This window comes from Paramisgurnus dabryanus, unplaced genomic scaffold (genome assembly GCF_030506205.2).
Source record: "Paramisgurnus dabryanus unplaced genomic scaffold, PD_genome_1.1 h2tg000190l_1_126432__unclustered, whole genome shotgun sequence".
NCBI lineage: Eukaryota > Metazoa > Chordata > Actinopteri > Cypriniformes > Cobitidae > Paramisgurnus > Paramisgurnus dabryanus.
The window spans coordinates 20241-39276 of NW_027394103.1; the positions used below are offsets into that span (position 1 = coordinate 20241).

General features: G+C 33.2%; 5 pseudogenes; all 5 read right to left on the minus strand.

Annotated features, from left to right (window-relative positions):
- Positions 1–1614: 1614 nt before the first annotated feature.
- LOC135732866 (5S ribosomal RNA) lies at positions 1615–1731 on the minus strand (annotated as a pseudogene).
- A 5362-nt stretch (positions 1732–7093) lies between these two features.
- Positions 7094–7210, minus strand: LOC135732869 (5S ribosomal RNA; annotated as a pseudogene).
- Positions 7211–10667: 3457 nt separating this feature from the next.
- Positions 10668–10784, minus strand: LOC135732870 (5S ribosomal RNA; annotated as a pseudogene).
- Positions 10785–13107: 2323 nt separating this feature from the next.
- On the minus strand, positions 13108–13224 carry LOC135732871 (5S ribosomal RNA; annotated as a pseudogene).
- Positions 13225–17846: 4622 nt separating this feature from the next.
- On the minus strand, positions 17847–17963 carry LOC135732872 (5S ribosomal RNA; annotated as a pseudogene).
- Positions 17964–19036: the final 1073 nt, after the last annotated feature.

Below are 19036 nucleotides of genomic sequence, written 5' to 3' on the forward strand. Positions count from 1 at the left end.
GAGGATGAGTAAATGATGAAATCATTTTAATTGAACTATCTCTTTAAGTTGTGCCTTCAGTTGTGTCGAAGATGTTTAAGTCGTCATCATATCAGCTCTGCAAGCCTGTAAAGCAAATAATGAAATAAATTACCATTGACTTTAATATTAGGAAAAAAATATTTTGGAAGTATCTTTATAAATGATGAAGAAAATATTGTGAAAAATTATTATTAGATTATAATTAGCACACAGCTGATGGTACCTATTAAATTCCTTTATATTTTTATTCCTACTATGGGAGTCAATGGTCACTATCTGCTGTGGGTTTACCATCATTCCTCAAAATATTTTATTTTGTGTTAATCAGATAAAAAACTAATGTATACAGGTTTAAAACAACACAAGGATGAGTAAATTATGAAAGAATTTTCATTGAACCTATAAAATTCCATAATTTTTTTATTCCTACTATGGGAGTCAATGTTCACTATCTGCTGTGGGTTTACCATTATTCCTCAAAATATTTTCTTTCGTGTTAATCAGGAAAAAACTAATGCACACAGGTTTAAAACAACATGAGGATAAGTAAATGATGAAAGAATTTTCATTGAACTATCTCTTTAAGTTGTGCCTTCAGTTGTGTCGAGGATGTTTAAGTCGTCATCATATCAGCTCTGCAAGCCTGTAAAGCAAATAATGAAATAAATTACCATTGACTTCCATAGTAGGAAAAAAATATTTTGGAAGTATCTTTATAAATGATGAAGCAAATATTTTGAAAAATCATAATTAGATTATAATTAGCACACAGTTGATGGTACCTATAAAATTCAATCATTTTTTTATTCCTACTATGGAAGTCAATGGTCACTATCTGCTGTGGGTTTACCATCATTTCTCAAAATATTTTATTTTGTGTTAATCAGAAAAAACTAATGCATACAGGTTTAAAACAACACGAGGATGAGTAAATGATGAAAGAATTTTCATTGAACTATCTCTTTAAGTTGTGCCTTCAGATGTGTTGAGGATGTTTAAGTCATCATCATATCAGCTCTGCAAGCCTGTAAATCAAATAATGAAATAAATTACCATTGACTTCCATAGTAGGAAAAAAATATTTTAGAAGTATCTTTATAAATGATGAAGAAAATATTTAAAAAAATTATAATTAATAATAATAATAATAATAATAATTAGTTACATTTATATAGCGCTTTTCCAGTGCTCAAAGCGCTTTACATATGAATGGGGGAATCTCCTCAACCACCACCAATGTGCAGCATCCACCTGGATGATGCGACGGCAGCCATATTGCGCCAGAACGCCCACCACACACCAGCTTATTAATGGAGAGGAGACCGAGTGATATAGCCAATTAGTATGAGGGATGATTAGTAGGCCAATGGGCAAGTTTGGCCAGGATGCCGGGGCACACCCCTACTCTTTTTCGAAGGACATCCTGGGATTTTTAATGACCACAGAGAGTCAGGACCTCGGTTTTAACGTCTCATCCGAAGGACAGTGCTTTTTTTTGACAGTATAGTGTCCCCGTCACTATACTGGGGCATTAGGACCCACACAGACCACAGGGTGAGCACCCCCTGCCCCTGCTGGTCTCACTAACACCTCTACCAGCAGCAACCTGGTTTTCCCAGGTGGTCTCCCATCCAAGTACTAACCAGGCTCAGCCCTGCTTAGCTTCAGTGGGCAAACTGTCTTGGGCTACAGGGTGATATGGCTGCTGTAATTAGCACACAGTTGATTGTACCTATAAAAATCCATCAGTTTTTTTTATTCCTACTATGGGAGTCAATGGTCACTATCTGCTGTGGGTTTACCATCATTCCTCAAAATATTTTTTTTTGTGTTAATCAGAAAAAAATAATGCATACAGGTTTAAAACAACACAAGGATGAGTAAATGATGAAAGAATTTTCATTGAACTATCTCTTTAAGTTGTGCCTTCAGATGTGTTGAGGATGTTTAAGTCGTCATCATATCAGCTCTGCAAGCCTGTAAAGCAAATAATGAAATAAATTACCATCTATTTCCATAGTAGGAAAAAAATATTTTAGAAGTATCTTGATAAATGATGAAGAAAATATTTAAAAAAATTATATTTAGCACACAGTTGATTGTACCTATAAAATTCCATCATTTTTTATTCCTACTATGGGAGTCAATGGTCACTATCTGCTGTGGGTTTACCATCATTCCTCAAAATATTTTCTTTTGTGTTAATCAGAAAAAAACTAATGCGTACAGGTTTAAAACAACACGAGGATGAGTAAATGATGAAAGAATTTTCATTGAACTATCTCTTTAAGTTGTGCCTTCAGATGTGTTGAGGATGTTTAAGTCGTCATCATATCAGCTCTGCAAGCCTGTAAAGCAAATAATGAAATAAATTACCATTGACTTCCATAGTAGGAAAAAAAATATTTTAGAAGTATCTTGATAAATGATGAAGAAAATGTTTAAAAAAATATAATTAGCACACAGTTGATTGTAACTATAAAATTCAATCATTTTTTATTCCTACTATGGGAGTCAATGGTCACTATCTGCTGTGGGTTTACCATCATTCCTCAAAATATTTTCTTTCGTGTTGATCAGGAAAAAACTAATGCATACAGGTTTAAAACAACACGAGGATGAGTAAAAGATGAAAGAATTTTCATTGAACTATCTCTTTAAGTTGTGCCTTCAGTTGTGTAAAGGATGTTTAAGTCGTCATCATGTCAGCTCTGCAAGCCTGTAAAGCAAATAATGAAATAAATTGCCATTGACTTCCATAGTAGGAAAAAAATATTTTGGAAGTATCTTGATAAATGATGAAGAAAATATTTTGAGAAATTTTAATTAGATTACAATTACCACACAGTTGATGGTACCTATAAAATTCCATAATTTTTTTTCCTACTATGGGAGTGAATGGTCACTATCTGCTGTGGGTTTACCATCATTCCTCAAAATATTATCTTTTTTGTTAATCAGAAAAAAACTAATGCATACAGGTTTAAAACAACACAAGGATGAGTAATTGATGAAAGAATTTTCATTGAACTATCTCTTTAAGTTGTGCCTTCAGATGTGTTGAGGATGTTTAAGTCATCATCATATCAGCTCTGCAAGCCTGTAAAGCAAATAATGAAATAAATTACCATTGACTTCCATAGTAGGAAAAAAATATTTTAGAAGTATCTTGATAAATGATGAAGAAAATATTTTAAAAAATTGTAATTAGCACACAGTTGATTGTACCTATAAAATTGCATCATTTTTTATTCCTACTATGGGAGTCAATGGTCACTATCTTCTGTGGGTTTACCATCATTCCTTAAAATATTTTCTTTCGTGTTAATCAGGAAAAAACTAATGCATACAGGTTTAAAACAACACGAGGATGAGTAAATGATGAAATAATTTTAATTGAACTATCTCTTTAAGTTGTGCCTTCAGTTGTGTCGAAGATGTTTAAGTCGTCATCATATCAGCTCTGCAAGCCTGTAAAGCAAATAATGAAATAAATTACCATTGACTTTAATAGTAGGAAAAAAATATTTTGGAAGTATCTTTATAAATGATGAAGAAAATATTGTGAAAAATTATTATTAGATTATAATTAGCACACAGCTGATGGTACCTATTAAATTCCTTTATATTTTTATTCCTACTATGGGAGTCAATGGTCACTATCTGCTGTGGGTTTACCATCATCATGGCCGGACTTACCATTGGGCTTGATTGGGCTTGAGCCCAGGGGCCCCGGCCAATAGGGGCCTCCGTGCCGGCTTGCGTTCGTTTGATTTGTTCAGTCGTTTTCATTTATTATTTTACACCCTATTGGTTGGTGCGGAATTGTTTTGTGCTGCATTTAATTCGTTAATATATGTCAGTCATCTTGGTGCTGAATATGACGCCCTGCGTTTACTGCTTTTGAAACCCATAGATGCTAGTATAATAGCGAATACGCGAAATGAGAGTCATAAATAAGCTCTACAGATAACGAGAAAGAGCAACGCGAAAATGAAGCGCTCCGTATGAAAGATTATTAGAGTAGGTCTTGTAACTCTGTTTTTTCTTGTTTGTTTGTAATCTAACGTGATACGCAGCAGGTATACGCAGTATATCCACTAGTAATGTCAAGGATTTCCGTATACCCATTTAAAAAAGCGTGAAAATACTTAACAGTGTGTGACAAACCTTTGACACTTTCATTCATAAATTGACATCTGAATCACTCACCATTCGCATACTCCACTTGCTACTTTGGCGGGTTTAACCTCATATACAGTCGGCTATTTGATATTTGGTACATTTAACTTCATGCGGCACTGCGCGATCCGATCATTATATGAAATCAAATTATCACGGCGCAAAAGTGATTGTAAAGCAGACGGATGTATTCACGTGGTTCAACAACAGCCAAAAAATTACATCAGAGTAACGCGAGAGCTCACACAGAGAAGTCTGCTTTCTAATCGCTCTCGCGGTACTTCGACATCATCACCAAGCGGTCTGCGTAGCGCCAAATGAAATACAATCTGCTCGAAGTCTGCAGCTCACACGACCCTGTAACCAAACAGTTTCTGTGGAAAAGTGAATGAGTGGAGCAGGGCTACGAAACATAACAAAATCCGGAGAGTTAACAACGCACATATGATTATGTCAACATTTAAATCATCAGTCCAGTTTATAACTTCATCTGGAGGTGAGGATTCACTAAATCATGGCCATGTTGATGTCCTGATGCTTTTTTAAATAATCCACTAGCTAGCTAGCCTAACTTTCCTGTAGTTTCTCTTTCAGCATGTTTGCTTGTGCTTAACAGAATCACAGTTTAAACTTCTGAAAAGTGTTCATTTTTATATCTACGTTCAAGGTTTTAATGTATTACGTTCATATCAGACGCAAAAATTAATTAATGATCATCTTCTCCACTTTGGTTTTTGGTGTCTAATATTACATGATGGTCTTGTCATAATTATTAAATTACATCCTAAAATATTTTCTTTTCACTGCACCACTTAGGCTATATGCACAAAATACGCTTGTTGATTATGTTTATAACATTATATGGTGTGTAATAAGGTAAATGTTAATCAAAACATATCATTCTCTTCTTAAGCTAAGTCTAACATAATGATTTTAAATGTTGTTATGGGGCATTTTTTAATGTGCATGATTAATTTGGATTTGTGACATCCCTAAAATACATGATTTAATTTTAGACTGGGCTTATGTTCTGCTTTAGAGATATAGGGGCAGTTTCCTAGTCAGGTCTTATCCTAGTCCAAGACTAAAAATGCATGTTTGATCTGTCTTAATTTAAACACATTTTGCACTGATAAATCTTAACATATATCATTGCCATTGTTTTGTCTCAAGACGCACACCAGTGATGTTTTTGTAAGGTTTGTTTGTAAAAACTACTTGAATGCCCTAATATAACCTAGCAATAGGCCTAGTGCTGGATTAATCTAAACCCTGTCGGGAAACTTCCCTAAAATGTAGTTCTATGATATATTTTTTATTTTAGGTTGTTTACTGTATGTGCACTCTCAGAAGATAATTTACACAAGCTGTCACTGGGGTGGTACCCTTTCAAATAGTACACCTTTGTACCTAAAGAGTGCATATAATGGGTAAAAATGTACCTATATCTGTACCTAAATGGTAAATATTAGGACCCATATAAAGGGTACCGTCCCAGTTACAGCTTTTGTACCTTTTGTTCTGATAATGTAGGGCCCAAAATGTATTCAAGCCCAGGGGCCTCCACCCTGTTAAGTCCTACCCTGACCATCATTCCTCAAAATATTTTATTTTGTGTTAATCAGATAAAAAACTAATGTATACAGGTTTAAAACAACACAAGGATGAGTAAATTATGAAAGAATTTTCATTGAACCTATAAAATTCCATAATTTTTTTATTCCTACTATGGGAGTCAATGTTCACTATCTGCTGTGGGTTTACCATTATTCCTCAAAATATTTTCTTTCGTGTTAATCAGGAAAAAACTAATGCACACAGGTTTAAAACAACATGAGGATAAGTAAATGATGAAAGAATTTTCATTGAACTATCTCTTTAAGTTGTGCCTTCAGTTGTGTAAAGGATGTTTAAGTCGTCATCATATCAGCTCTGCAAACCTGTAAAGCAAATAATGAAATAAATTACCATTGACTTTAATAGTAGGAAAAAAATATTTTGGAAGTATCTTTATAAATGATGAAGAAAATATTGTGAAAAATTATTATTAGATTATAATTAGCACACAGCTGATGGTACCTATTAAATTCCTTTATATTTTTATTCCTACTATGGGAGTCAATGGTCACTATCTGCTGTGGGTTTACAATCATTTCTCAAAATATTTTATTTTGTGTTAATCAGAAAAAACTAATGCATACAGGTTTAAAACAACACGAGGATGAGTAAATGATGAAATAATTTTCATTGAACTATCTCTTTAAGTTGTGCCTTCAGATGTGTTGAGGATGTTTAAGTCATCATCATATCAGCTCTGCAAGCCTGTAAATCAAATAATGAAATAAATTACCATTGACTTCCATAGTAGGAAAAAAATATTTTAGAAGTATCTTTATAAATGATGAAGAAAATATTTAAAAAAATTATAATTAATAATAATAATAATAATAATAATTAGTTACATTTATATAGCGCTTTTCCAGTGCTCAAAGCGCTTTACATATGAATGGGGGAATCTCCTCAACCACCACCAATGTGCAGCATCCACCTGGATGATGCGACGGCAGCCATATTGCGCCAGAACGCCCACCACACACCAGCTTATTAATGGAGAGGAGACCGAGTGATATAGCCAATTAGTATGAGGGATGATTAGTAGGCCAATGGGCAAGTTTGGCCAGGATGCCGGGGCACACCCCTACTCTTTTTCGAAGGACATCCTGGGATTTTTAATGACCACAGAGAGTCAGGACCTCGGTTTTAACGTCTCATCCGAAGGACAGTGCTTTTTTTTGACAGTATAGTGTCCCCGTCACTATACTGGGGCATTAGGACCCACACAGACCACAGGGTGAGCACCCCCTGCCCCTGCTGGTCTCACTAACACCTCTACCAGCAGCAACCTGGTTTTCCCAGGTGGTCTCCCATCCAAGTACTAACCAGGCTCAGCCCTGCTTAGCTTCAGTGGGCAAACTGTCTTGGGCTACAGGGTGATATGGCTGCTGTAATTAGCACACAGTTGATTGTACCTATAAAAATCCATCAGTTTTTTTTATTCCTACTATGGGAGTCAATGGTCACTATCTGCTGTGGGTTTACCATCATTCCTCAAAATATTTTTTTTTGTGTTAATCAGAAAAAAATAATGCATACAGGTTTAAAACAACACAAGGATGAGTAAATGATGAAAGAATTTTCATTGAACTATCTCTTTAAGTTGTGCCTTCAGATGTGTTGAGGATGTTTAAGTCGTCATCATATCAGCTCTGCAAGCCTGTAAAGCAAATAATGAAATAAATTACCATCTATTTCCATAGTAGGAAAAAAATATTTTAGAAGTATCTTGATAAATGATGAAGAAAATATTTTAAAAAATTATATTTAGCACACAGTTGATTGTACCTATAAAATTCCATCATTTTTTATTCCTACTATGGGAGTCAATGGTCACTATCTGCTGTGGGTTTACCATCATTCCTCAAAATATTTTCTTTTGTGTTAATCAGAAAAAAACTAATGCGTACAGGTTTAAAACAACACGAGGATGAGTAAATGATGAAAGAATTTTCATTGAACTATCTCTTTAAGTTGTGCCTTCAGATGTGTTGAGGATGTTTAAGTCGTCATCATATCAGCTCTGCAAGCCTGTAAAGCAAATAATGAAATAAATTACCATTGACTTCCATAGTAGGAAAAAAATATTTTGGAAGTATCTTGATAAATGATGAAGAAAATATTTTGAGAAATTTTAATTAGATTACAATTACCACACAGTTGATGGTACCTATAAAATTCCATAATTTTTTTTCCTACTATGGGAGTCAATGGTCACTATCTGCTGTGGGTTTACCATCATTCCTCAAAATATTTTCTTTTTTGTTAATCAGAAAAAAACTATTGCATACAGGTTTAAAACAACACGAGGATGAGTAATTGATGAAAGAATTTTCATTGAACTATCTCTTTAAGTTGTGCCTTCAGATGTGTTGAGGATGTTTAAGTCATCATCATATCAGCTCTGCAAGCCTGTAAAGCAAATAATGAAATAAATTACCATTGACTTCCATAGTAGGAAAAAAATATTTTAGAAGTATCTTGATAAATGATGAAGAAAATATTTTAAAAAATTGTAATTAGCACACAGTTGATTGTACCTATAAAATTGCATCATTTTTTATTCCTACTATGGGAGTCAATGGTCACTATCTTCTGTGGGTTTACCATCATTCCTTAAAATATTTTCTTTCGTGTTAATCAGGAAAAAACTAATGCATACAGGTTTAAAACAACACGAGGATGAGTAAATGATGAAATAATTTTAATTGAACTATCTCTTTAAGTTGTGCCTTCAGTTGTGTCGAAGATGTTTAAGTCGTCATCATATCAGCTCTGCAAGCCTGTAAAGCAAATAATGAAATAAATTACCATTGACTTTAATAGTAGGAAAAAAATATTTTGGAAGTATCTTTATAAATGATGAAGAAAATATTGTGAAAAATTATTATTAGATTATAATTAGCACACAGCTGATGGTACCTATTAAATTCCTTTATATTTTTATTCCTACTATGGGAGTCAATGGTCACTATCTGCTGTGGGTTTACCATCATTCCTCAAAATATTTTATTTTGTGTTAATCAGATAAAAAACTAATGTATACAGGTTTAAAACAACACAAGGATGAGTAAATTATGAAAGAATTTTCATTGAACCTATAAAATTCCATAATTTTTTTATTCCTACTATGGGAGTCAATGTTCACTATCTGCTGTGGGTTTACCATTATTCCTCAAAATATTTTCTTTCGTGTTAATCAGGAAAAAACTAATGCACACAGGTTTAAAACAACATGAGGATAAGTAAATGATGAAAGAATTTTCATTGAACTATCTCTTTAAGTTGTGCCTTCAGTTGTGTAAAGGATGTTTAACTCGTCATCATATCAGCTCTGCAAACCTGTAAAGCAAATAATGAAATAAATTACCATTGACTTTAATAGTAGGAAAAAAATATTTTGGAAGTATCTTTATAAATGATGAAGAAAATATTGTGAAAAATTATTATTAGATTATAATTAGCACACAGCTGATGGTACCTATTAAATTCCTTTATATTTTTATTCCTACTATGGGAGTCAATGGTCACTATCTGCTGTGGGTTTACCATCATTCCTCAAAATATTTTATTTTGTGTTAATCAGATAAAAAACTAATGTATACAGGTTTAAAAAAACACAAGGATGAGTAAATTATGAAAGAATTTTCATTGAACCTATAAAATTCCATAATTTTTTTATTCCTACTATGGGAGTCAATGTTCACTATCTGCTGTGGGTTTACCATTATTCCTCAAAATATTTTCTTTCGTGTTAATCAGGAAAAAACTAATGCACACAGGTTTAAAACAACATGAGGATAAGTAAATGATGAAAGAATTTTCATTGAACTATCTCTTTAAGTTGTGCCTTCAGTTGTGTCGAGGATGTTTAAGTCGTCATCATATCAGCTCTGCAAGCCTGTAAAGCAAATAATGAAATAAATTACCATTGACTTCCATAGTAGGAAAAAAATATTTTGGAAGTATCTTTATAAATGATGAAGCAAATATTTTGAAAAATCATAATTAGATTATAATTAGCACACAGTTGATGGTACCTATAAAATTCAATCATTTTTTTATTCCTACTATGGAAGTCAATGGTCACTATCTGCTGTGGGTTTACCATCATTTCTCAAAATATTTTATTTTGTGTTAATCAGAAAAAACTAATGCATACAGGTTTAAAACAACACGAGGATGAGTAAATGATGAAAGAATTTTCATTGAACTATCTCTTTAAGTTGTGCCTTCAGATGTGTTGAGGATGTTTAAGTCATCATCATATCAGCTCTGCAAGCCTGTAAATCAAATAATGAAATAAATTACCATTGACTTCCATAGTAGGAAAAAATATTTTAGAAGTATCTTTATAAATGATGAAGAAAATATTTAAAAAAATTATAATTAATAATAATAATAATAATAATAATTAGTTACATTTATATAGCGCTTTTCCAGTGCTCAAAGCGCTTTACATATGAATGGGGGAATCTCCTCAACCACCACCAATGTGCAGCATCCACCTGGATGATGCGACGGCAGCCATATTGCGCCAGAACGCCCACCACACACCAGCTTATTAATGGAGAGGAGACCGAGTGATATAGCCAATTAGTATGAGGGATGATTAGTAGGCCAATGGGCAAGTTTGGCCAGGATGCCGGGGCACACCCCTACTCTTTTTCGAAAGACATCCTGGGATTTTTAATGACCACAGAGAGTCAGGACCTCGGTTTTAACGTCTCATCCGAAGGACGGTGCTTTTTTTTGACAGTATAGTGTCCCCGTCACTATACTGGGGCATTAGGACCCACACAGACCACAGGGTGAGCACCCCCTGCCCCTGCTGGTCTCACTAACACCTCTACCAGCAGCAACCTGGTTTTCCCAGGTGGTCTCCCATCCAAGTACTAACCAGGCTCAGCCCTGCTTAGCTTCAGTGGGCAAACTGTCTTGGGCTACAGGGTGATATGGCTGCTGTAATTAGCACACAGTTGATTGTACCTATAAAAATCCATCAGTTTTTTTTATTCCTACTATGGGAGTCAATGGTCACTATCTGCTGTGGGTTTACCATCATTCCTCAAAATATTTTTTTTTGTGTTAATCAGAAAAAAATAATGCATACAGGTTTAAAACAACACAAGGATGAGTAAATGATGAAAGAATTTTCATTGAACTATCTCTTTAAGTTGTGCCTTCAGATGTGTTGAGGATGTTTAAGTCGTCATCATATCAGCTCTGCAAGCCTGTAAAGCAAATAATGAAATAAATTACCATCTATTTCCATAGTAGGAAAAAAATATTTTAGAAGTATCTTGATAAATGATGAGGAAAATATTTTAAAAAATTATATTTAGCACACAGTTGATTGTACCTATAAAATTCCATCATTTTTTATTCCTACTATGGGAGTCAATGGTCACTATCTGCTGTGGGTTTACCATCATTCCTCAAAATATTTTCTTTTGTGTTAATCAGAAAAAAACTAATGCGTACAGGTTTAAAACAACACGAGGATGAGTAAATGATGAAAGAATTTTCATTGAACTATCTCTTTAAGTTGTGCCTTCAGATGTGTTGAGGATGTTAAAGTCGTCATCATATCAGCTCTGCAAGCCTGTAAAGCAAATAATGAAATAAATTACCATTGACTTCCATAGTAGGAAAAAAATATTTTAGAAGTATCTTGATAAATGATGAAGAAAATGTTTAAAAAAATATAATTAGCACACAGTTGATTGTAACTATAAAATTAAATCATTTTTTATTCCTACTATGGGAGTCAATGGTCACTATCTGCTGTGGGTTTACCATCATTCCTCAAAATATTTTTTTTTTGTGTTAATCAGAAAAAAATAATGCATACAGGTTTAAAACAACACAAGGATGAGTAAATGATGAAAGAATTTTCATTGAATTATCTCTTTAATTTGTGCCTTCAGTTGTGTCGAGGATGTTTAAGTCGTCATCATGTCAGCTCTGCAAGCCTGTAAAGCAAATAATGAAATAAATTGCCATTGACTTCCATAGTAGAAAAAAAATATTTTGGAAGAATCTTGATAAATGATGAAGAAAATATTTTGAAAAATTATAATTAGATCATAATTAGCACACAATTGATGGTACCTATAAGATTCAATCATTTTTTATTCATACTATGGGAGTCAATGGTCACTATCTGCTGTGGGTTTACCATCATTCCTCAAAATATTTTCTTTCGTGTTAATCAGGAAAAAACTAATGCATACAGGTTTAAAACAACACGAGGATGAGTAAATTATGAAAGAATTTTCATTGAACTATCTCTTTAAGTTGTGCCTTCAGATGTGTTGAGGATGTTTAAGTCATCATCATATCAGCTCTGCAAGCCTGTAAATCAAATAATGAAATAAATTACCATTGACTTCCATAGTAGGAAAAAAATATTTTAAAAGTATCTTTATAAATGATGAAGAAAATATTTAAAAAAATTATAATTAGCACACAGTTGATTGTACCTATAAAATTCCATCATTTTTTTATTCCTACTATGGGAGTCAATGGTCACTATCTGCTGTGGGTTTACCATCATTTCTCAAAATATTTTATTTTGTGTTAATCAGAAAAAACTAATGCATACAGGTTTAAAACAACACGAGGATGAGTAAATGATGAAAGAATTTTCATTGAACTATCTCTTTAAGTTGTGCCTTCAGATGTGTTGAGGATGTTTAAGTCATCATCATATCAGCTCTGCAAGCCTGTAAATCAAATAATGAAATAAATTACCATTGACTTCCATAGTAGGAAAAAAATATTTTAGAAGTATCTTTATAAATGATGAAGAAAATATTTAAAAAAATTATAATTAATAATAATAATAATAATTAGTTACATTTATATAGCGCTTTTCCAGTGCTCAAAGCGCTTTACATATGAATGGGGGAATCTCCTCAACCACCACCAATGTGCAGCATCCACCTGGATGATGCGACGGCAGCCATATTGCACCAGAACGCCCACCACACACCAGCTTATTAGTGGAGAGGAGACCGAGTGATATAGCCAATTAGTATGAGGGATGATTAGTAGGCCAATGGGCAAGTTTGGCCAGGATGCCAGGGCACACCCCTACTCTTTTTCGACAGACATCCTGGGATTTTTAATGACCACAGAGAGTCAGGACCTCGGTTTTAACGTCTCATCCGAAGGACGGTGCTTTTTTTTGACAGTATAGTGTCCCCGTCACTATACTGGGGCATTAGGACCCACACAGACCACAGGGTGAGCACCCCCTGCCCCTGCTGGTCTCACTAACACCTCTACCAGCAGCAACCTGGTTTTCCCAGGTGGTCTCCCATCCAAGTACTAACCAGGCTCAGCCCTGCTTAGCTTCAGTGGGCAAGCTGTCTTGGGCTACAGGGTGATATGGCTGCTGTAATTAGCACACAGTTGATTGTACCTATAAAAATCCATCAGTTTTTTTTATTCCTACTATGGGAGTCAATGGTCACTATCTGCTGTGGGTTTACCATCATTCCTCAAAATATTTTCTTTTGTGTTAATCAGAAAAAAATAATGCATACAGGTTTAAAACAACACAAGGATGAGTAAATTTTGAAAGAATTTTCATTGAACCTATAAAATTCCATTATTTTTTTATTCCTACTATGGGAGTCAATGGTCACTATCTGCTGTGGGTTTACCATCATTCCTCAAAATATTTTCTTTTGTGTTAATCAGAAAAAACTAATGCATACAGGTTTAAAACAACACGAGGATGAGTAAATTATGAAAGAATTTTCATTGAACCTATAAAATTCCATCTTTTTTTTATTCCTACTATGGGAGTCAATGGTCACTATCTGCTGTGGGTTTACCATCATTCCTCAAAATATTTTCTTTTGTGTTAATCAGAAAAAAACTAATGCATACATGTTTAAAACAACACAAGGATGAGTAAATTATGAAATAATTTTCATTTAACATATAAAATTCCTTCATTTTTTTATTCCTACTATGGGAGTCAATGGTCACTATCTGCTGTGGGTTTACCATCATTCCTCAAAATTTTTCTTTTGTGTTAATCAGAAAAAAACTAATGCATACAGGTTTAAAACAACACAAGGATGAGTAAATTATTAAAGAATTTTCATTGAACCTATAAAATTCCATCATTTTTTTATTCCTACTATGGGAGTCAATGGTAACTATCTGCTGTGGGTTTACCATCATTCCTCAAAATATTTTCTTTTGTGTTAATCAGAAAAAAACTAATGCATACAGGTTTAAAACAACACAAGGATGAGTAACTTATGAAAGAATTTTCATTGAACCTATAAAATTCCATCATTTTTTTATTCCTACTATGGGAGTCAATGGTCACTATCTGCTGTGGGTTTACCATCATTCCTCAAAATATTATCTTTTGTTTTAATCCGAAAAAAACTAATGCATACAGGTTTAAAACAACACGACGATGAGTAAATAATGAAATAATTTTCATTGAACAATCTCTTTAAGTTGTTCCTTCAGTTGTGTCGAGGATGTTTAAGTCGTCATCATATCAGCTCTGCAAGCCTGCAAAGCAAATAATGAAATAAATTACCATTGACTTCCATAGTAGGAAAAAAATTATTTAGAAGTATCTTGATAAATGATGAAGAAAATATTAAAAAATATATATAATTAGCACACAGTTGATGGTACCTATAAAATTCCATCATTTTTTTGTTCCTACTATGGGAGTCAATGGTCACTATCTGCTGTGGGTTTACCATCATTACTCAAAATATTTTCTTTTGTGTTAATCAGAAAAAAACTAATGCATACACGTTTAAAACAACACAAGGATGAGTAAATTATGAAATAATTTTCATTTAACATATAAAATTCCTTCATTTTTTTATTCCTACTATGGGAGTCAATGGTCACTATCTGCTGTGGGTTTACCATCATTCCTCAAAATATTTTCTTTTGTGTTAATCAGAAAAAACTAATGCATACAGGTTTAAAACAACACGAGGATGAGTAAATTATGAAAGAATTTTCATTGAACCTATAAAATTCCATCTTTTTTTATTCCTACTATGGGAGTCAATGGTCACTATCTGCTGTGGGTTTACCATCATTCCTCAAAATATTTTCTTTTGTGTTAATCAGAAAAAAACTAATGCATACAGGTTTAAAACAACACAAGGATGAGTAAATTATGAAAGAATTTTCATTGAACCTATCAAATTCCATCATTTTTTTATTCCTACATGGGAGTCAATGGTAACTATCTGCTGTGGGTTTACCATCATTCCTCAAAAATTTTTTATTTTGTGTTAATCAGAAAAAAACTAATGCATACAGGTTTAAAACAACACAAGGATGAGTAAATTATGAAAGAATTTTCATTGAACCTATAAAATTCCATCATTTTTTTATTCCTACTATGGGAGTCAATGGTCACTATCTGCTGTGGGTTTACCATCATTCCTCAAAATATTTTCTTTTGTGTTAATCAGAAAAAAACTAATGCATACAGGTTTAAAACAACACAAGGATGAGTAAATTATGAAAGAATTTTTCTTGAACCTATAAAATTCCATCATTTTTTTATTCCTACTATGGGAGTCAATGGTCACTCTCTGCTGTGGTTTACCATCATTCCTCAAAATATTTTATTTTGTGTTAATCAGAAAAAAACTAATGGATACAGGTTTAAAACAACACAAGGATGAGTAAATTATGAAAGAATTTTCATTGAACCTATAAAATTCCATCATTTTTTTATTCCTACTATGGGAGTCAATGGTCACTATCTGCTGTGGGTTTACCATCATTCCTCAAAATATTATCTTTTGTGTTAATCCGAAAAAAACTAATGCATACAGGTTTAAAACAACACGACGATGAGTAAATAATGAAATAATTTTCATTGAACAATCTCTTTAAGTTGTTCCTTCAGTTGTGTCGAGGATGTTTAAGTCGTCATCATATCAGCTCTGCAAGCCTGCAAAGCAAATAATGAAATAAATTACCATTGACTTCCATAGTAGGAAAAAAATATTTTAGAAGTATCTTGATAAATGATGAGGAAAATATTTAAAAAAATTATATTTAGCACACAGTTGATTGTACCTATAAAATTCCATCATTTTTTATTCCTACTATGGGAGTCAATGGTCACTATCTGCTGTGGGTTTACCATCATTCCTCAAAATATTTTCTTTTGTGTTAATCAGAAAAAAACTAATGCGTACAGGTTTAAAACAACACGAGGATGAGTAAATGATGAAAGAATTTTCATTGAACTATCTCTTTAAGTTGTGCCTTCAGATGTGTTGAGGATGTTTAAGTCGTCATCATATCAGCTCTGCAAGCCTGTAAAGCAAATAATGAAATAAATTACCATTGACTTCCATAGTAGGAAAAAAATATTTTAGAAGTATCTTTATAAATGATGAAGAAAATGTTTAAAAAAATATAATTAGCACACAGTTGATTGTAACTATAAAATTCAATCATTTTTTATTCCTACTATGGGAGTCAATGGTCACTATCTGCTGTGGGTTTACCATCATTCCTCAAAATATTTTTTTTTGTGTTAATCAGAAAAAAATAATGCATACAGGTTTAAAACAACACAAGGATGAGTAAATGATGAAAGAATTTTCATTGAACTATCTCTTTAAGTTGTGCCTTCAGTTGTGTCGAGGATGTTTAAGTCGTCATCATGTCAGCTCTGCAAGCCTGTAAAGCAAATAATGAAATAAATTGCCATTGACTTCCATAGTAGAAAAAAAATATTTTGGAAGAATCTTGATAAATGATGAAGAAAATATTTTGAAAAATTATAATTAGATCATAATTAGCACACAATTGATGGTACCTATAAAATTCAATCATTTTTTATTCATACTATGGGAGTCAATGGTCACTATCTGCTGTGGGTTTACCATCATTCCTCAAAATATTTTCTTTCGTGTTAATCAGGAAAAAACTAATGCATACAGGTTTAAAACAACACGAGGATGAGTAAATTATGAAAGAATTTTCATTGAACTATCTCTTTAAGTTGTGCCTTCAGATGTGTTGAGGATGTTTAAGTCATCATCATATCAGCTCTGCAAGCCTGTAAATCAAATAATGAAATAAATTACCATTGACTTCCATAGTAGGAAAAAAATATTTTAAAAGTATCTTTATAAATGATGAAGAAAATATTTAAAAAAAATTATAATTAGCACACAGTTGATTGTACCTATAAAATTCCATCATTTTTTTATTCCTACTATGGGAGTCAATGGTCACTATCTGCTGTGGGTTTACCATCATTTCTCAAAATATTTTCTTTTGTGTTAATCAGAAAAAACTAATGCATACAGGTTTAAAACAACACGAGGATGAGTAAATGATGAAAGAATTTTCATTGAACTATCTCTTTAAGTTGTGCCTTCAGATGTGTTGAGGATGTTTAAGTCATCATCATATCAGCTCTGCAAGCCTGTAAATCAAATAATGAAATAAATTACCATTGACTTCCATAGTAGGAAAAAAATATTTTAGAAGTATCTTTATAAATGATGAAGAAAATATTTAAAAAAATTATAATTAATAATAATAATAATAATAATAATTAGTTACATTTATATAGCGCTTTTCCAGTGCTCAAAGCGCTTTACATATGAATGGGGGAATCTCCTCAACCACCACCAATGTGCAGCATCCACCTGGATGATGCGACGGCAGCCATATTGCACCAGAACGCCCACCACACACCAGCTTATTAGTGGAGAGGAGACCGAGTGATATAGCCAATTAGTATGAGGGATGATTAGTAGGCCAATGGGCAAGTTTGGCCAGGATGCCAGGGCACACCCCTACTCTTTTTCGACGGACATCCTGGGATTTTTAATGACCACAGAGAGTCAGGACCTCGGTTTTAACGTCTCATCCGAAGGACGGTGCTTTTTTTTGACAGTATAGTGTCCCCGTCACTATACTGGGGCATTAGGACCCACACAGACCACAGGGTGAGCACCCCCTGCCCCTGCTGGTCTCACTAACACCTCTACCAGCAGCAACCTGGTTTTCCCAGGTGGTCTCCCATCCAAGTACTAACCAGGCTCAGCCCTGCTTAGCTTCAGTGGGCAAGCTGTCTTGGGCTACAGGGTGATATGGCTGCTGTAATTAGCACACAGTTGATTGTACCTATAAAAATCCATCAGTTTTTTTTATTCCTACTATGGGAGTCAATGGTCACTATCTGCTGTGGGTTTACCATCATTCCTCAAAATATTTTCTTTTGTGTTAATCAGAAAAAAATAATGCATACAGGTTTAAAACAACACAAGGATGAGTAAATTTTGAAAGAATTTTCATTGAACCTATAAAATTCCATTATTTTTTTATTCCTACTATGGGAGTCAATGGTCACTATCTGCTGTGGGTTTACCATCATTCCTCAAAATATTTTCTTTTGTGTTAATCAGAAAAAACTAATGCATACAGGTTTAAAACAACACGAGGATGAGTAAATTATGAAAGAATTTTCATTGAACCTATAAAATTCCATCTTTTTTTTATTCCTACTATGGGAGTCAATGGTCACTATCTGCTGTGGGTTTACCATCATTCCTCAAAATATTATCTTTTGTGTTAATCCGAAAAAAACTAATGCATACAGGTTTAAAACAACACGACGATGAGTAAATAATGAAATAATTTTCATTGAACAATCTCTTTAAGTTGTTCCTTCAGTTGTGTCGAGGATGTTTAAGTCGTCATCATATCAGCTCTGCAAGCCTGCAAAGCACATAATGAAATAAATTACCATTGACTTCCATAGTAGGAAAAAAATTATTTAGAAGTATCTTGATAAATGATGAAGAAAATATTAAAAAATATATATAATTAGCACACAGTTGATGGTACCTATAAAATTCCATCATTTTTTTGTTCCTACTATGGGAGTCAATGGTCACTATCTGCTGTGGGTTTACCATCATTACTCAAAATATTTTCTTTTGTGTTAATCAGAAAAAAACTAATGCATACACGTTTAAAACAACACAAGGATGAGTAAATTATGAAATAATTTTCATTTAACATATAAAATTCCTTCATTTTTTTATTCCTACTATGGGAGTCAATGGTCACTATCTGCTGTGGGTTTACCATCATTCCTCAAAATATTTTCTTTTGTGTTAATCAGAAAAAACTAATGCATACAGGTTTAAAACAACACGAGGATGAGTAAATT